This window comes from Rhineura floridana, chromosome 1, assembly GCF_030035675.1.
Source record: "Rhineura floridana isolate rRhiFlo1 chromosome 1, rRhiFlo1.hap2, whole genome shotgun sequence".
In the NCBI taxonomy this organism is placed as follows: Eukaryota; Metazoa; Chordata; class Lepidosauria; order Squamata; family Rhineuridae; genus Rhineura; species Rhineura floridana.
The window spans coordinates 56,673,702-56,694,837 of NC_084480.1; the positions used below are offsets into that span (position 1 = coordinate 56,673,702).

Sequence of the window (21,136 nt, forward strand, 5' to 3'; positions counted from 1 at the left end):
GCCTACTTCTCTGACACCACTGCAGCCGCATACCACAATCTACTCACCAAAAAAAGAGGCTTTACATCTTCTTTCTTGGAATGTATCCGGGTGGAAATCAAAACAAACTGATCCAGAATTTCTTGCTTACATCAGCAAATATGATATAATCATCATTCAAGAGACCTGGTCTAACTCCATCACTATCTTGAATGGATACTCCTCTTATCATCTTCCAGCATTGCCTCCAGATAACAGAAAAGGTAGAGCAAAAGGGGGACTGGCAATTTTTGTCTCTACCTCGATGACTGCCCAACACAGGGAATTACAACCTATGGAAAATACAGCTATGGCAATCCTCTTGACATTCAAAATAGAGACCATTTTGATTATCAATGTTTATATTCCCCCTACAAACTTGAGGAGCTATACGGACATGATATGGGGAGCATTGGATAAATATATAACAGATTTTGAATATACTTTTCCGAATGCAAAACTGTTGGAAGATTCAGGACAGACAAAAGGAAGTACTTCTTTACTCAGCGCATAGTTAAACTATGGAATTTGCTCCCACAAGATGCAGTAATGGCCACCAGCTTGGACGGCTTTAAAAGAAGATTAGACAAATTCATGGAGGACAGGGCTATCAATGGCTACTAGCCGTGATGGCTGTGCTGTGCCACCCTAGTCAGAGGCAGCATGCTTCTGAAAACCAGTTGCTGGAAGCCTCAGGAGGGGAGAGTGTTCTTGCACTCGGGTCCTGCTTGCGGGCTTCCCCCAGGCACCTGGTTGGCCACTGTGAGAACAGGATGCTGGACTAGATGGGCCACTGGCCTGATCCAGCAGGCTCTTCTTATGTTCTTATCCTTACAGGTGATTTTAATGCCAGAACCGGTTCCACTGTCGACTCACTTCTCGCCTCCAAGTTGTGGCGTGGTGAAGATTTCGAACATTTCGCCCCCTCTTTCGACAGAATCTCGAAGGACTCTAAGATTAACTATGGGGGAATATGCCTGGCACGGTTAGTGGGCAGACATGATATGCTGATACTAAACAGCCTTAAATATCTAGCAGACAGTGGGGAATTTACCTTCATTTCCAATCGCGGAAGTAGTGTAATCGATTATGTAATAATATCAAAACAACTATTGAGGCTTACAATTAATTTTGAAGTGGGAACTAGACAAAACAGTGACCATCTTCCCCTTACTTTTCTATGTCATATTTTGGGAAAATTCCGTTTAATTTCCGAATATAATCCGATCCTAAACAACACGTACTTTGTACACAAAAAGACGATCTGGACTACTCATTTAGGTTTGAGGATTGCAACTTTTCTTAACTCCTCATGGGCCTTGAATATCCGTGACCAGATAATGAAGGATAACAATTTATTCACTTGCCTTACTGATTATGCCCAGCTACTCTCTTACCTAAACTCTATCCTGACACCTAAAATTTTTAGAGATAATTATAAACCAAGCACAAACCCCAGATGGTTTGATAGTGAATGTTTAGAGCTCAAACGGCAATTAAGGAGTGCTTATATACAATATCGGCAAACAAATTCCAAAGTTCTTCCCCCGGAATATTATGCTATAAAAAGAAAATATAAGATGATCTTGGGTACTAAGAAAAGACTGGCTATACAGGAGGATTGGAAGTCCCTAATTAGTGCTGCCAGGACCAAAAACACAAAAAAGTTTTGGTCAATTATCTCTACTTTCTGGAGGTCTATACCCTATACTCCAAGTAACATCCCCCCTCATAAATGGGAACGATATTTTTTACAACTTTATGAAGATGACCGACTTAATTCCTCAAACTCTACTACTCCTCCAGACTTCTCTAACCTCCCTCAATGGCCTCCAGTCACGCGGAGGGAAATAATCAATCTGATTGTGGGGTTAAAACCAGCTAAGGCCCCTGGTCCAGATAATATTCCACCGGAATTACTGAAAAACTTTCCCGACTGGTGGGCTCCGATACTAGCCAATATTTTTACTAAAATTAACAACACTGGCTATTTCCCTGAGGTTTGGCGAGAAGCAATAGTAGTGCCAATTTATAAAAAAGGAGACAGAGAGGATCCTTCGAACTACAGGCCAATTAGCTTACTATCTGTAATTGGCAAACTCTATGCGTCCCATCTAAAAGCTAAATTAAACAACTGGATGGAGGAAGAAAACATATTAGGTGGTGAACAGGCCGGATTTAGAAAAAGAAGTTCTGTCCTTGACCACTGCCTTTTGTTAAACTTCCTTGCAGAAAAATATATGAAATATAGGGGTAATGGTCTTTATGTAGCATTTGTGGATTTAAAATCCGCATTTGATTCTGTCTCAAGAGATCATCTTTGGAGCAAACTAGCTAAATCCTCAATCGATAAAAGACTACTTTTCCTAATTTTCAATTTACATCAACACACCTCCCTGCGGGTCCGCTGTGGACGCGAGGGTGGTTTAATGAACTCAATCCCCACTAGCAAGGGGGTAAGACAAGGTTGTACATTAGCTCCCCTTTTGTTTAACTTGTATCTGAATGATCTTAACTCCAATTGTATATCTAGGGACTATCATCTGCCCAAAATTGGGAGTCAACCCTGCCCCCTCCTTTTGTATGCTGATGACGCTGCTCTCCTCTCTCTCTCCAAGGTCGGACTTAAACGCCTATTACGGGCTTTTATGTCCTACTATATGCAGAACCATTTAATTATAAACTACCAAAAAACAAAAATTTTAGTGTTTTCGAGGCGTAGAACTTTAGGTACTTGGACAGTTAACGACCAGCAAATTGTATTGGTTCCACAATATAAATATCTAGGCATCACTTTCCATTCGTCGTTGAACTGGGCCGCACATATAAAAGCTGCTGTTGCAATCGCACGTAATAACGCTAAAAAAATTCTCCGTTTCTTTTTTTATAAAGGAGGAAGGTATCTGCCTGCAGCTATCCAGGTTTCTCAAATAAAAATTATCCCACAACTATTGTTTGGAACGCAAATTTGGATTCATGCATTTAATTCCTCAGTAGAAGCAGTTCTTTCCTCCTTTTTACGTCGATTACTGGGCGTACCAAGATGCGCTCCGGCAGCAGCCCTTAGATTAGAAGCTGGCCTTCCTTCCATTGAATGCCAAGTGTGGCAGATGGCCTCCAATTACTGGGCCAGACTATCGTATGAACACCTTCCGGGATATCTAACTCATGTTTGGAGAGATTCCTTTATATCCAGCTGGAATAATAATATTAGGAGTAAACTTTCCTCGATAGGTCTATCATTTGAATATTTATCAACTCAAAGTTTATCCTCGGCCAAACTTGATATCCGAACACGTCTTAAAGACATAGATTTTCAAACTGCCATTACAATGGCCACAAAAATCTGTTCGCCTATTCACTTCAAATTGAAGTTTGAGCCTTTCAACTATCCTCCATATTTGGACTTTCTCACAGTTCCAAATCTCCATCTAGCTTTCACCAGGGCTAGATTTAATTCCCTTCATTCTGCACTACTGTCAGGGAGATTCCAGGAAATTCCTTACGACCAACGTCTGTGCCCTTGTGGGAAGGGAAATATCGAAACACTTTGTCATGTTATGTTTAATTGTCCTGTATATGATTTTATATGTTGTAAACTTTTATCTAACATAACCGAAAGTATCTCCTCGATGGCCCCTGATAAAATGATTTGTTACCTTGTGTCAGGGTCTAACAAAGCAATCACACTGAGAGTTGCTAAATTTATATATGTTGCACAACGATTACTCTCTGAAGTTCCTTTAGGTTAACCTGTTTTTCTGGTATATGATAATCGGAACAGAATGTAGTAAGTCTTGCCATTTTATATATGTTTTAAAGTTTAATTGATTTGTATTATCTATGTCCAAAACATGACGGGTCTTTGACCCCAAAATAAATAAATAAATAAATAAAGGATGGAGGAACAGTCCTCATTAAACAGCACAGCAATTAGCCTGAGGCAAGAGACAGAATTAATGGGTGATTAGCTGCCTAACTGATATTTAAATAGAAAAAAACATTGGTGGAACAAGTGCCTACAGCAAAAGCATTTTCATTAGCATTTTCGTTAGCAATTATGTTATTTTTCTCACTGGTAAAAAAAAAAAACATGAATCACCAACTGCAAAAACAATCAGGAACAAAAAAAAATGGCAGATCATTACTGAAAGCCGGACTGTCAGAATTCAAATGGATTGGAACCAGCTACTGAACCCCATCCCTTACCAACACATTGAAAGCAACATAAATATCAAAATAGTTCAAATTTACAGGGGGGGGGGGTTGTCAGATCTTTGTCTAACCCACATTTTTATTTTATTGTGAGAAATATAGCAAAGCAGTAATATATGTTTCACTCCTCCAACGCATTTTCTTTCTCTTTTTGTACCATTCTATTCTTGTCAGGCTTCTAAGACCCTTTGTCATTTCAAAACCAACTGGAATATTAATTTAATATTTCATAGATCATCATCTCTGTGTTAAATACCCTCAATATAACATTAACATTGAAGAATATGTTATTAGTGTCTTTCATTTATCTGATTTATTCTTTAAATTTCTTTCTGTGTATGTGTGCCTGTATGTGCGTATCTATCTAACCTTCAATGGAGACTGGGTTCTTTTTTTCAAACAAAAGAAAGAAATATATCTTTTATGAACTTCTGTCCCCAAGGATTCTTGAAAATTCAGGCTGTGATAGTCTAGTTCAAACCTACATCCCATTGCCTCAGCAACAGAAACCCTCTGGTGCATAGGTCAGTTGACTGTAGCTTTAACGAGAACACTCTCGCCATGGGTGGTCTAGGTTTTGTTCCTATTTGTACTTTTGTACGACTTTGATACAAACCCCCAAATGTTTCTTTTTTTCTTATCATACGCTGCTTTCGATTTCAAAACTTGCCAGAGAGAGCCAGTATATAGGACCCCTGCTTTCTAAAACACTCAGAATCTTGCAAAGCCAAATGTATTCTTCTTCTTTAAGAATGGAGTTGATTTGAGAGCTAAGATGACCCTTTGGCCACTTACCAGACAGACTGTACATTGTATTTGTGCTTTTCAGCCCTGTCACCCTCCTAGGATCACCATGGTATGCTGTACAAGCAATAATATTTACCATCTTGTCAGGCAGCCAGTAGCAACAGGCTTTATGAAAAGGTTTTCTTTCTATTCAGCAGAGGCCCCGGTTATTTAGGGATCATCCTGGGATGATTATTGCACTTTTATTATCAACATCCTTAAACAGAAGCCTATAAAATACTGGGTAAGTCTGAAAGGTGAACTTTATTGGGGGGGGATTGGTACAGTTAATTGTCACTGACATTAAGGGCTGAAATGCCACTGTTTTACATTCATAGTCATGTCCCTTTAAGAACATAAGAACATAAGAACATAAGAAGAGCCTGCTGGATCAGGCCAGTGGCCCATCTAGTCCAGCATCCTGTTCTCACAGTGGCCAACCAGGTGCCTGGGGGAAGCCCGCAAGCAGGACCCGAGTGCAAGAACACTCTCCCCTCCTGAGGCTTCTGGCAACTGGTTTTCAGAAGCATGCTGCCTCTGACTAGGGTGGCAGAGCACAGCCATCATGGCTAGTAGCCATTGATAGCCCTGTCCTCCATGAATTTGTCTAATCTTCTTTTAAAGCCGTCCAAGCTGGTGGCCATTACTGCATCTTGTGGGAGCAAATTCCATAGTTTAACTATGCCCTGAGTAAAGAAGTACTTCCTTTTGTCTGTCCTGAATCTTCCAACATTCAGCTTCTTTGAATGTCCACGAGTTCTAGTATTATGAGAGAGGGAGAAGAACTTTTCTCTATCCACTTTCTCAATGCCATGCATAATTTTATAGACTTCTATCATGTCTCCTCTGACCCGCCTTTTCTCTAAACTAAAAAGCCCCAAATGCTGCAACCTTTCCTCGTAAGGGAGTCGCTCCATCCCCTTGATCATTCTGGTTGCCCTCTTCTGAACCTTTTCCAACTCTAGAATATCCTTTTTGAGATGAGGCGACCAGAACTGTACACAGTATTCCAAATGTGGCATACATTTGCATAGATTTATACAACGGCATTATGATATCGGCTGTTTTATTTTCAATACCTTTCCTAATTATCGCTAGCATGGAATTTGCCTTTTTCACAGCTGCCGCACACTGGGTCAACATTTTCATCGTGCTGTCCACTACAACCCCGAGGTCTCTCTCCTGGTCGGTCACCGCCAGTTCAGACCCCATGAGCGTATATGTGAAATTAAGATTTTTTGCTCCAATATGCATAATTTTACACTTGTTTATATTGAATTGCATTTGCCATTTTTCTGCCCATTCACTCAGTTTGGAGAGGTCTTTTTGGAGCTCTTCGCAATCCCTTTTTGTTTTAACAACCCTGAACAATTTAGTGTCATCAGCAAACTTGGCCACTTCACTGCTCACTCCTAATTCTAGGTCATTAATGAACAAGTTGAAAAGTACAGGTCCCAATACCGATCCTTGAGGGACTCCACTTTCTACAGCCCTCCATTGGGAGAACTGTCCGTTTATTCCTACTCTCTGCTTTCTGCTTCTTAACCAATTTCTTATCCACAAGAGGACCTCTCCTCTTATTCCATGACTGCTAAGCTTCCTCAGAAGCCTTTGGTGAGGTACCTTGTCAAACGCTTTTTGAAAGTCTAAGTACACTATGTCCACTGGATCACCTCTATCTATATGCTTGTTGACACTCTCAAAGAATTCTAATAGGTTACTGAGACAGGACTTTCCCTTGCAGAAGCCATGCTGGCTCTGCTTCAGCAAGGCTTGTTCTTCTATGTGCTTAGTTAATCTAGCTTTAATCATACTTTCTACCAGTTTTCCAGGGACAGAAGTTAAGCTAACTGGCCTGTAATTTCCGGGATCCCCTCTGGATCCCTTTTTGAAGATTGGCGTTACATTTGCCACTTTCCAGTCCTCAGGCACGGAGGAGGACCCAAGGGACAAGTTACATATTTTAGTTAGGAGATCAGCAATTTCACATTTGAGTTCTTTGAGAACTCTCGGGTGGATGCCATCTGGGCCCGGTGATTTGTCAGTTTTTATATTGTCCATTAAGCTTAGAACTTCCTCTCTCGTTACCACTATTTGTCTCAGTTCCTCAGAATCCCTTCCTGCAAATGTTAGTTCAGGTTCAGGGATCTGCCCTATATCTTCCACTGTGAAGATGCAAAGAATTCATTTAGCTTCTCTGCAATCTCCTTATCGTTCTTTAGTACACTTTTGACTCCCTTATCATCCAAGGGTCCAATTGTCTCCCTAGATGGTCTCCTGCTTTGAATGTATTTATAGAATTTTTTGTTGTTGGTTTTTATGTTCTTAGCAATGTGCTCCTCAAATTCTTTTTTAGCATCCCTTATTGTCTTCTTGCATTTCTTTTGCCAGAGTTTGTGTTCTTTTTTATTTTCTTCATTCGGACAAGACTTCCATTTTCTGAAGGAAGACTTTTTGCCTCTAAGAGCTTCCTTGACTTTGCTCGTTAACCATGCTGGCATCTTCTTGGCCCTGGCGGTACCTTTTCTGATCTGCGGTATGCACTCCAGTTGAGCTTCTAATATAGTGTTTTTAAACAACTTCCAAGCATTTTCGAGTGATGTGACCCTCTGGACTTTGTTTTTCAGCTTTCTTTTTACCAATCCCCTCATTTTTGTGAAGTTTCCTCTTTTGAAGTCAAATGTGACCGTGTTGGATTTTCTTGGCAATTGGCCAGTTACATGTATGTTTAATTTAATAGCACTGTGGTCACTGCTCCCAATCGGTTCAACAACACTTACATCTCGCACCAGGTCCCGGTCCCCACTGAGGATTAAGTCCAGGGTTGCCGTCCCTCTGGTCGGTTCCATGACCAACTGGTCTAGGGAATAGTCATTTAGAATATCTAGAAACTTTGTTTCTTTGTCATGACTGGAACACATATGCAGCCAGTCTATGTCCGGGTAGTTGAAGTCACCCATTACTACCACATTTCCTAGTTTGGATGCTTCCTCAATTTCATATGGCAATTCTATTTTGGATTTTTATCATGTTTAATGTTTTTATAATTGTATTATATTTTTCACACTTGCTCATATTTTAATTGTGATTTTATTTGTTGTACACCGCCCTGAGAGCTTTCTGCTATAGGGCGGTCTAGAAATGTAATTAAATAAATAAAAATAAATAAATAAATATCTCATCTCCAGGTCTCCCTGAGCATTTTGATCAGGGGGACGATAGATCGTTCCCAGTATTAAGTCCCTCCTGGGGCATGGTATCACCACCCACAATGATTCTGTGGAGGAGTCTGCCTCTTTTGGGGTTTCGAGCTTGCTGGATTCAATGCCTTCTTTCACGTATAGAGCGACTCCGCCACCAATACGTCCTTCCCTGTCCTTCCGATATAGTTTATATCCAGGGATAACCGTATCCCACTGGTTTTCTCCATTCCACCAGGTCTCCGTTATGCTCACTATATCAATGCTCTCCTCTAAGACCAAGCACTCCAGTTCTCCCATCTTGGTTCGCAGGCTCCTAGCATTAGCGTACAGGCACTTGTAAGCAGTGTCTCTCTTCAAGTGTCTTTGGCACTTGTGGTTAGGCCTGTGGTAATTTTGCTCTTCTGAATTTATATCCTGTGCCCCTGCTCTCACAATGCCTACTTCTAGGCCTACCCCTTTTAAAATTTCATCATTTCTTTGGTTTTTATCCCGGGGGGAGGTTTATTCCGAACCGGACCTTTCTCAGCTCCTGTCGGGTTTCCCCCCTCAGTCAGTTTAAAAGCTGCTCTGCCACCTTTTTAATTTTAAGTGCCAGCAGTCTGGTTCCATTCTGGTTCAAGTGGAGCCCGTCCCTTTTGTACAGGCCCGGCTTGTCCCAAAATGTTCCCCAGTGCCTAACAAATCCAAACCCTTCCACCCGACACCATCGTCTCATCCACGCATTGAGACTGCGAAGCTGGGCCTGTCTGGCTGGTCCTGCGCGTGGAACCGGTAGCATTTCAGAGAAAGCCACCTTGGAGGTCCTGGCTTTCAGCATCCTACCTAGCAACCTAAATTTGCTTCCAGGACCTCACGGCTGCATTTCCCCATGTCGTTGGTGCCAACGTGCACCACGACCACTGACTCCTTCCCAGCACTGTCTACCAAACTATCTAAACGACGGGCGATATCCGCAACCTTCGCACCAGGCAGGCAAAACACCCTGCGGTCTACACGCCCATCACACACCCCACTGTCTATGTTCCTAATGATCGAATCACCCACTACAAGGATCCCTCCACCCCCTGGAGATATATCCTCGGCACGAGAGGATAGCTGCTCATCCCCCAAGGAATGGGTCCCTTCTAAGGGATTTGTGTTACTGGTAGACATGTTACTGGTAGACATAAAGAGGCCAACAGCCCTTTAAGGAGTTTATGTGCGAAAACTTTGAGGATAAGGTGGTGTTCCTGGAACACAGATGTCCAAAGGGTGTGCCTGTTTGTAATTAAATGCTTTCACAGTGGTGAGGATGGAAAAAGAGCTGATCCATACACCAGTGTTTATCACTTGACTACTACAATTATCATACAGTGAACTGGTTATTCAAACCAGCCACCTATCAGAGGAAGACGCTTCTCATGTGGCAGAGAGGGTATGGTCTGAAGGCAGACATTATGACAAAGTTGCTGAACTAAGGCCTGATTACATGAAATGTGTAGCATGCAGCTTTGCATGTGGGTTTTTTCTTCTTTAATACTAAGCACAAAGAGTAAGGGATTTCCATTTGGACTGCAGATACAATCCTTCCTTCTCCAGCTGTGATCCCAATTGAAAACTGTTACACACACACACACACACACACCTGGTGTGGCATTTAGGCTGGGGATGGGAACAGAAAAAGAGAACTACATGAACATGTTTCCTGCCAGCCAGCAACACCCATCAGGCAAACTGCAGCACTGTATACCAGCTGTAGGTGTTCCAAATTGTCTTCAAGGTCAGCTCCATTTGTCTTGGGGTCACCAATCTTTATGAGCTCATGGGTACATTTGAAATCTTGAGAAAGTAACATGGGCATCATCCCCTCTAGTTGATTCTCTTCCTCCTGCCCTAGCTCACTTCCCCACCCTATCCCTTCAGACAGTAGGCGAGAAAGCACACATATTTTGCTTTTTCAGGAGGTCTGGGTAAAAATCAGATGCAGTAGAATTGAAATGAATGTGTATGATTTTATAAGAGGTTCTCCCCAAAACACCATCAAATGAAAACTTAGATTGGTAGACTGCACAGTAAGAATTGCAGATGAGGTACTTACCAGGACCACAAACACATTCATCCAAAGCATGGATCTTATTTTTCCATAGGATGAAAACAAAACTGCCAGCAAATGACATAACATCTGTAGCTGTGGATATAGATATGTCCTATGATTTGATGGTGGTTTTGAGGGGGTCCCTTGTAAAATTTATGAGGATCCATAAGGATTTGGGCCTCAGATACACTTTTTTCCATGGGAGCACCATAAAGTGCTGGATCCAGTGGAGGCTGGCCCATTAGGCCAGAGGCGGCACTGTCCTATCAAGCTCATCTTGCTCCCAGCCAGTCTTGGCCTGCTTACCACCTAAACCAGAATTAGTTCGCTTTGCCTATCATTGGCTCTGGCTCCACCTACAGTTGACCTCCCTGCCTTCTATTCCATTAGCCCCAGTGGGCACCAACCTCCACTAACCAGAGCCATGATTTCTTACTGTTCAGTCAATGGAGATAGATGTGATCTGTGATTTGATGGAAGCAGACCCATGGGAAAAATCATGCAGTTTCAACAAGATCAATTTTACTGGATCCAAGCTGTGTGTGGAAGCACATTCTCTCTCTCTTTCTCCTCACTTTTTCCATTCTCCCTCCATAACACTCTATTCACCGGCTGCTTCCCCCACGTCCTCCATTTTCCTCCCCCTCCCTCCCTTGTTCTGCTTTCTGCCCTGCTACTCACATGCTAATCTGAGCCTTGAAAAGTACATTGAGCTAAAAGGGGAAGCAAGGAAGAGTGTTGCTTTTCTAACAACCACCTCCAGTTTTATGTACTTTTCAAAAGGAGAGAAGTGTAAACACCTTACCCGGTTCATAACAAAGGGGACAGTAAACAGGTGAGGGAGGAGCTCAGAACACCAAGGGAGGTTCTCAAATGTGCCATTTCACCCACGAACACCATGATGCCAACCACAAATTAGTCAGTTTAAAAGGCATGGCTGACCCCAGGGAGGTCTTGATATATTTTTTTACATATCAGGTGTAGTGGAAAGAAAGCAGTCCTGGTCACTGCTGCCTTTTATGACATCACAAGACTAGGTAAATATGTAACCCTGGTTCTGTTGATGTTTATTTGCTATCATATGTCTTTATTTGGTAAGCAGAGAGGTGAAGAATAAAATGGAATGGTAGGGAGAGAGTGTTTGGTATGAATGTTTCTGATTGGGTGTTGGATTCTCAGGTTGGGAGGAGAGAATGAATGAGGGGTTGTGTTTAAAAATATCCTGAGAGGTTTTGTCAGTTAGTAGTCAGCTGGTTTTATTCTGTAGTTTGGATAGATAGTTAGATTAGGAATTGTGTTAGAGGGTGGTGGTTGGTCTGGGAAGGGAAGAGATTTAGTTAGATAGTGTAGCATAGGGATATATTGTATCAGAGCTTATTTCTCTCTGTAAGGTTTAGAAATACTCATCTGTAAATCATAAAGAATCATTTTGTTGTATTTGTTCCATACACACACCTATGATTTGTTGCTGTATACCATAAATAAATATTAGTCAGGGGGTTGTTGAATAAACAAATTGTACTGAATCTAAGACAATCTACAGTGTCTCTTGTGAATACTATAAAGGTATCTCATTCTGAAACTGGTGGCAGCTTTATACTATATGGGTATCCCTTGAAGGAAAGGATTGCCACACATACAACCGAGCAATAAATATTACCACAGTGGGTTAGGGGTGTCCAGGATCACCCAGAGATAAGGGTGGGATACTGTAGAGTACCCAGGCTATGAGCGGAAATATTGCACATAGTTGGGAAGTGTTGAATAGCCTCTGTACATGTGTAAAAGGTAGATTTTACTGTGTGCAGAGGCAGACGTCCCCCTTATCTGCTGCAGGAAGGCAGGGAAAGGTGGGGAGGGACGTCACACCTTACTAATCCAAAACAGATTCAGGAGTTCACTCAGGTTGTGTACCTCTTCTAATAAAGAACCATGGAGCTTAGGGCTATGCATCAGATTTGTACAAATCACAATCCAAATCAGGCTAATCTGGGCCAATTTGTATCCTGTACAAATCAGGATGAAGCAGCTACAAATCTTTACAGAGCAGATTGACTAGCCTTGAATCGATTTGTAGCTATTTGTACATATCTGTAGGTCAAAATAGTTTCTAATGAACCCAGACAAGGTATCTCTGAAATGGAACAATTACAACACCATATAAAGAGAAAGCAAGGGTAGGGAGAGAGGAAGTATGACTAGAATGCTATCCTGCCACCCAACAGTGTCCAGTCACAGTACTTGGAAGGGGTAAAGTCTTAAAATACAGAAATCATTTGTAAGTTCTGTTTGTTAGAAATATGTCATGGGGATTGAGTGGCATTTGTTCAGCTTGTATAGGTTTTCTATTCTTTCCCAATCAATCCCAGTCCCATGATTTATATATATATATATATATATATATAAAATGCTTGTCTTTTTTATTTTATTCTATTCTCATTGCTAAGAATTAGTATTAAACCTTGTGGGCATATTTAGCCACAGCTTCTGAATTACTACTACTACTACTACTACTACTACTACTACTACTACTACTACTACTAATAATAATAATAATAATAATAATAATAATAATAATAATTTCAATTGCTAACCACAGTGAAAATTATTAATATTAATAGTATTTTTACATTTCCTTCACTCACTACTGCTGTTAGCAACCTATCCCCTATATGATAGGGCCTTTTTTTAAAAAAAGACAATATTTCTTGGAAAAATTAAATTGTACAGATGGCTAGCATGAAAATTGTCTGCAACTACCCATCTGAAATTTGGTTAATTCCCTCTATAGGGGCTAGGATGTTCCCAAGTTTCATGTCCCTATGTGCATATTATCTCCATGGTGCTCCCATCTGTGCTTGCTTAATGCTACATATTCATGTCTAGTATTGCAAACTTAATTTTAAAAATCCATTTTTCCCAAAAAATCTTGAAGAAAGGAATAGGGAAAACACAGGAGTGTGAGAACTGGCATGACTGAACACTCACAGTATTTTTTTTAAAATTTAAGCAAACTTTAAAGGTGTCTAGCATGAAAACCCCTGGAGCTATCCACCTGAAATTTGGCAGCATTAATTATCTCTATAAGGGCTACTATGTAGCCAAATTTCATGACTGTGTGAAAAAACAATACTGTCATGTATATTTTAATTTTAAAACAATTTAAACTTGAAAGGTTTCTAACACGAAAACCCCGCTGCAGCTACCCACCTGCACCTTGGCAGGTTTAATCCCCATATAGCAACTACCATGCCTCCAAATTTCATGTCCCTAGTTCAAACAACAAAACAATTATGGCTGTTTTGGTTTTACAATGTAAGTCTGGGATTTCTGGAGATTTGTAACATCCGGATTGTGATCTGGATCCAGATCGGGGTGAATAGCATCCGAATCTGTCCAGAACAGATCTGGCCTGATCAGAGCCACACACCAGATCAGGAGGGGGTGGGTTATGCTCAGCCCTAATGTACATTGCATGGATAGTATCATTATACATTCAAGTCACCAGGTGGCACTAGACGTAGTTGTATCTGAGCGGAATCACTGTTGGTGTTCTGTTCTTTTTGGAGAGAGACAATAAAATTCTTGTCTAGCTTCATGACAGATGGGTCATTTAAGCCTTGCATCACATACAATATAGATAGCATGTAGATGGTATTTTCCCAGAGCCTCCACCACCCAACCACACTATTTCTGCCTTGTCTGGATTAAGATTCAGCTTGTTAATAACCCTCATCCAACCCTCATGGCATCCAGGCATGAGTTCAGAACCACAACATCTTCCCCAGTGGCTCAGACAAAGGAAGACAGAATTGATGAACTCATCAAGGTTTTGTGGCAGGGGTGAGGCACCTGTGGCTCTCCAGAGGTTGCTGGATTCCAATTCCCACTGTGCCTGACCTTTGGCCATGCTGTCTAGGGTTGATGGGATTTGGAGTTCAACAACATCGGCGGGGTGGATGTTCCGCATATCTGTATTTACTGTTTTATACAAAAAACAAACACATTTTTTAAAAAATTGGAGACAGCAATTATAACAACACAGCCTTCCATATGTAACTATCTGATATTATTGTGTATTGAAAGATGTGGCATTTAAAATGTTGTGCACTGAGAGACAACGAATAAATAATGCCGCATAACCAGATAATGATACTTTTTAAAAAGGGAGAGTTTAAGATTGCTTTCTTCTGTTTTCTTTCTGCCTCTCCATGGCTCTTAATCGATCTCTTGAGTATCCTTCCAGTATTGGAAAATTATTTGCTGGCATAGAGAACTGAAGGTAACCTTGAACCAAGACTGCAAGCAAGCCCCAGCTTACCATGGTGATAAGAGCATTCACTAACTATGAGATCAGCTTTTTCCATTTCTGTCTTTCAGTGCATCACTTGGCACTGTGTGCTTATATTAATCTTCTTTGGTTTTCCCTTTGTCAAAAATCAGATTAAAGAACTAATTTTCAAAAATCAGGCTACACATGGTACTGATTAAGCCAGTTTCAGATTACCAAAATGGGAAGTGGATTTTAAACGGTTGATCCTAACATGATTTTCTTTAGAATAATTCCACGGAATTCAGCTGAGCAACAATGGAGTTATTTGAGGAAGTATTTCCTAGTTTAAGCCAATACTAAAGTCTTTTTCATGTATTAAAAAAAAAGTGTGAAGGACTGACGTGGGGAGCAGGAGCAGGCAAGCGCATGCCAGCTCCATTCTCCAGCATCCCTGTGCAAGCTAGACATGCATGCTCCACCACCAACCTTTCCTCACTGAGTGGTAATATCTGAAAGGAGTTTATAAGAGTAGTCGGCCGAACATGCTTTGAAACCTCCTTGTGATTGGAAACACAGATTATGCCAGGTTCCCAATCAAGGGGAGGCTTGAAAGCACATTCAGAGAAACATTCTTACCAGTTACCAGCCCCATTCAGAAGATCCCAGGTTTAATTTCCAGCATCTCCAGGGATTGATTGATTGATTGAACTGACATCCCACTCTTCCTCCCAAAGGAGTGACAAACACATCAACACAACATTTTAACAACAACAACAACAAAGCAATCCCAAAACAATTACAGATAAAAGCACTCTAAAAACAGGTAGCGCTGGGAGAGACTGCTGCCTAAAACCACTGCCTGGAGAGCTACTGCCACCCAGTTTAGACAACACTGAGCTAGATGGACTAAAGGTCTGACTCAGTATCAAGCATCTCGTTGTGATCTTGCCATGCTGCATGGGAGGTGGTGTTGAAGCATATGACATATGTGCCCCCAGCTAGTTTAAGCCTTCAGACATTATTTCAAACATGGTTAAACATGATTTCAAAAGTGGCTTTGCGTGTTTCCTTCCAGAGCTTCTGTCCTCTCTCTGGTCTAAAGCTCACTTTTCTCTTTCCTGAGAACACTGACTTATCTGCTATGCTCAGCTCATCCTAAAAAGCATTTTCGCCATCCAGTCTTCCTTCTGATGGAAAACTAACATGTCAGTGAGAAGGTATTTAGCTTAGACCTATCTATATCATGCTAATTTTCTATCGGTAAGGAGTTTGGGGTCTGTAAGGGCATTCAAACATGCTATGGCCCCACCTGTTATGCTAGAACTATAAGAGGGCTATACCACATGATGTTCCTTTCTGTGTATGTTGATTGTCTCTTGTACTCACCTTTGTATGTGGTTTTAAGGGATGCTGGATGGCAGAGCATCTGCTTTATATGCAGAACATCTCAGTTTCAATCCCTGGCATCTCCAGGTAGGGCTCAGAATGCCCTCTGCTTGAAACCACAGAGAGCTGCTGATTTGACTTGGTATAAGGCATCTTCCTGTGTTCCTATGATTCTGTACAAAAGAGAGAGAAAGATCCATAGCTGGGCAAAGCAGAATGTCCTAGAGCTGGGCACCAATTGTTTCTTTTAGCATGTCAACTGCCTAAATTACTAAAGCAGACACTTCTTCAGATGTCCCATTTTAATTTTTTTAAGATCAGACAGTCAGATTCATAGGTCATTCGTAGGCCTTGGTTCACTAGGTAACACTCTACCACAAAGTTATAGAACTGGTGGCCTTCCGGATGTTGCTAGACTCCATCATCCCTGACCATTGGCCATCCTGGTTGAGGCTAACTGGGAGCTGGAGTTCAACAGGGTCACAGGTTCTCCAGATAAGAATATCTGTGGAGATAAGAATTTTACTTATTTTTATCTCATGCTTTTCTAATAAAGCTTTGCTGAAGTTCTTTGACTAGAAGGAACAGAGGCCTTCTTGGCCTACCTCCAGTCAGCAAGATTTAGCCCTCACCCAAAATGTATTTGTTAACAGCGTGCGCCACAAACTCTTCATTTGGCAAACAGCGAGCCCTCCCCACTTTTTGCAAGTACATTTTGAACTTGCACATTTGTCACAATGTGAAAATGTGCTGCTGAGCATATTTTCCCAGTCCCAGCTTGCGACCTGCTGTAGGCTGTGAGCCTCATGTGATGAAAAAATTCCAGATTCTTTTTGTGACTAAGAGATGCAAAGAGAGCTTTTGAATCCCCTCACAAAATCACATCATCAGCATGCAAGTTTGCAAAGTGGTGTGGTGAAAGCTAAGGCGGGCACATTGCTGAAATTAAGGAAGCGATTAATGACAAATGTTGCCCTCAAAAACATCTGAAGGGACGAAGCTGTATTGTTGGTAACATGAATGTACTGCGCTCATGCTACCACTCTGCTGTATTGCTGTGGTAAGAAGTTGCTAGGTTACATGGAGCGTCAGAAATTCAGGGAACAATGTACTTATATCTTTTCTTTCCCCTTTTCAATTTTGTGAAGAGAAGAAAAAAACGTAAGAAAAAATATATAAAATAGATATTGACATAAAATACAGTGTGGCACAGAAGTAATTTTGCAGTAGAGAGATGAGAGGAAAGGGGTCTTTCATCTCTCTGACAGCAGTTTACCTCGTGTTGTGACTTACAGAGGGCAACTGCAGGACAGCTCACCAGGATGTCAGGCTGAAGGAGAATGCTTGCAGCGCTTGTACCCTGGCAACTGCTTCTCGAGCTGGGCTCTCCAAACAGCAGAAACAAGTGCTGCTCTGAGTGATATCAACCAGTCCTGCTGAAGCCCGTGACAGTTCTAATGATGTCTGCGCTTGGGGTGGAAGAAACCAGGCCTTTCATGCAGACTGATCAAATCTGACAGATCAAGAGGAGGATCTTGGCCTACTGGCATTGTGACTTGAGCTTTATTATTCTTATTATCGTCATTCTACTCATAGATAATGTTATAATTTACAGTCAGGCATTGTGTGCCCTGAATGATTGATGTCACTTGGGCATGAATAACTATTTCAGTAGGTTTAATAATGGATCTTCAGTGAAACTCAGCATGGGGGTGGGGGGAAAGCTCTCTCACAAGAGCAGCCTTTGATTCTCTATTCAGTATGATAAACTGACGTTCCAGCAACCTGTAGCTAATGGCCACAATCCAACATGGGTTTCAGTGGGATTAAGTCTGCAAACCTGTTGGCACATGTGGGGAGTAAGTCCTATTGGGATTTACTTGTGAATAAGCATCATGCATAGGAAGGTGTCTTTCTGACACCCTGAAGCATTCAAACGGTGCAGGGCTAGGAGGATTTGGGTTTGACCCTTAGTGGTATCAAAGGATTTTTTTTTCTTTCAAAGGTCTGGTCATCTGCAGGCTTAAGCAAACTAGCCTTTTATCCAGTCAACTTTAACACAACCTTCAGTTAAAAATAATATCAAGCAGTAAATTAGGCTGAAATCCTAACACTATTATCTGGGAGTAGGGATGGAAGAGAAATTCAATTCGGTTCACATTGAAGGGTGAATCTATCAAATTCGCAGTTTCCAAAATAATATGAGAACTGAAACATAACCAATCTTCGAAATTTACACGTCAAAATTTTGTGATGTAGTTCTCCATCTAAAGGATGTTTACAAAAAATGCATATATTAAGGAGAAACATGCATAAAATTGAATATACTAGTGAAAATAACATACAAAATGCATTATATTAAGATACATTGCTTACACAAATGTGTACATTACTTGGAATTGCATACAAAAATTTTTAGAAAAAATTCACACAGAGATGCTGAAAACTTTTCATGAGGATTACTTTTTTTAAAAAAATGCAAATTGCTGCAGTAATGTTGAAAACTGAATTTCAGATTGGAAAAATGAGAAACCGAGAGCATCAAAACTGACAGATCCTTCCATTCCTACCTGGGAATAAATCCTATTAAACTCAGTGGGATTAACAGAGGCACATATAGGATTGCATTATTTAGACAAAATATATGTATGTGAACTAGTGCAGACAATTAGCCATTTTAAAAATAGCTTGTGCAGAGATGGGGAACCAATTTTATTGGACTCCAACTCCCATCATCCCTGACCATTGGTAATGCTGGCTGGGGCTGATGGAAGTTGGAGTCCAACAACATCTAGAGGGCCGCAGGTTTCTCATCCCTAAGTTAGTATATGATACAGTTAGTCCCTTGCATGCGCTGTTAGGTATGAACAGTCCTCCCATAAACACAGGTCTATGTTTGTGGAAAGAATGCTAGCAGGGAAGGGGTTTAGCCGCAGAAACTTCTGCATGCAAAACATGATACAAGAGGGAAGGGCCCTGCAGGAGGCAACAGGATCATGCCCTTAGGATTTATTGAATTTTTAATCACCTTGCCATGACGGGGGGGGGGGTAGACTTCAACATCTGCTAACATAAAAACATTTAGGGTGGTTTTCAGTGCTAGTCTGACTAAGAGTACACCCACTGAAGTTAATAGGCATGACCAGCTTCTGCTCATTAATTTCAGTGGATCTACTCTGAGTAGGAATTATTGCAGGAATACAATACAACCCACTGGAGCAATGGGTTGCATCCTAGTCAAAGTAGACCCACTGAAATTAATGAATCTAAATTAGTCATGTCCATTAATTTCAGTAGTGCTACTCTGAGTAGGCCTAACATTGGAAACAGCTCAATATGAAAATGTGTTTAGTGCATTGCGTGTTTTGATGTGTGGACAATATGGCTGCATTCCAGCACTAGGATTAGCATGCTAGGGCACATTTAAATCAATGATTTTAAGCAAACCTAAGTCTTTGTTTAATTGTGTTCGAAGTGTTTAATGGTTATATCATTTATAATGAGACTAAGCAGTGGATCTCATCACCAAACAAGTGCATCTCTCGGACAGAGGCTGAAACCAATTCTAACAAAAGCAACAGAACCCTTTTATCCTATTTGGGAGCAAGAGGGAGATTGGCAGCGTAAACTTAAAAGGCTTAAAGAAACTGGATGTTTTAATCCTGATTGCAGTAGAATGCATTACTTAAGAGAGCAGGCTGTAGGCAGTTCTGTTCACATCCTGAAGTTGATATCAGAGTCCATGCATGCAATTCCAACTTTTAAAGAAATATTATTCACTGGGGATACCTGCTGACATTCTGTAAATCCAGAAGTGTCTTGAAACAGAAGAGTAAAATAATAAAATTAAAAAATTAAAAAGTCATCCCCCCTTTCTTCATTCTAAGCACGTACCTTTTCTAAACGGCACTAGGAACTTTACACAAGTGACAGGAAGGAACATTTAGTTCCTAAGGACAGCAATACCCTATTAGCACCATCCTATTAGCACCATATATAGCAGTCTGATGAGAAGCTGCTGAGTCAACCTAGTTCTAGAACTTGCATAGTTTGCTAATTCAGCCCACAGACTTCAAGACGTGATTATTTACTCTTACAACATGTCACATATACCTGCTGGTCCTGTGTGCACACACACAAATATCCCAGATTTCTAACTTGGATTCTGTGATCCAAATTAAAGGTACTTGAGTAATTGATCATATTGTCATGTGACAACACCAATCTGGAGGGGCCGTGGTCTTTGTAATACAATAATAGTGGTGGATTTTGTCATGAATCCCTACCGTCAAGGCACAGGGACCATGCGTCAGACCCAAACCCCACCCTTAGGGAAATGGGACTGGAACCGAAAAAATACTTCACCCTTGCCAAGGCTGTGCAATCCAACACCAACCCTGCAAGGTAGAAGGTAGGCTGCCACCACCCCTGTTACTGGTCCACTCAGAGCCAGGGGATCTCTGAGCCCAGGAAATAGGTAACACCAAGATCCTATGAGGCAAGAGCCACAGTTACACTCCTTGCCAGGAACCTCTGGTTTAATACCTCCAATTAGAGTCAAGCTTTTAACTTCTTTCTCCCTCTTTGGTAGTTATGTGACTAAGATGGTCAAGGTGCTGAATTCAGAACCACCCTTTCTCTCAATGAACACACCAGGTTAAATAGAAGTAGCTTTATTAAAAATATATAAGTGCACACCAAATATATAGCAGCAAGTAATCCTTTAAGACCATACACCCAAACAGGGGTTTTGGTACAAACAAGAGGATTCACAGACACAACAAGAAAATAACAACCTTTTCTAGCCTAATACTTACACATGAGGTAGATGGTTGCAATGACTACTCTCCTAAGAGAGGTTGGCATCAGAACAAGAAGAATGGAACCCTGCGTAGTTGCCTTCCATAGGCAACTCTTAGGGAACCAGGAACACTTTAGGTCAACTTCAGGGAACAAAAGCTTTGGGATTCCAGCCCTATACTTAAGGGAAAGGATCCTAATGGTCCCAGATTAATTATCCAATCAGGAATGGGCTGATGTAACCCCTTTCTAGATGTTTCTCCCTTTTGCACGCCTTCAGGCCCCCCTCCCAACTGTGTGTCAAACTTCACAGGCCAAGAATGACCTTGAGTGCTAGGCACTTGCTAATCAGCACAGATAGCCAGGTGTTCGTTTAGGCGT

At 41.2% G+C, this 21,136-nt stretch overlaps 1 long non-coding RNA gene across 1 annotated transcript; it reads right to left on the reverse strand.

The window, feature by feature from the left end:
- Positions 1-16,239: 16,239 nt before the first annotated feature.
- LOC133383225 (uncharacterized) lies at positions 16,240-20,893 on the reverse strand. The gene is made up of 2 exons (XR_009762272.1): positions 20,773-20,893; positions 16,240-16,460 (listed from the first exon to the last, which is right to left on the reverse strand). It is a non-coding gene; the product is annotated as an uncharacterized LOC133383225 (long non-coding RNA).
- Positions 20,894-21,136: the final 243 nt, after the last annotated feature.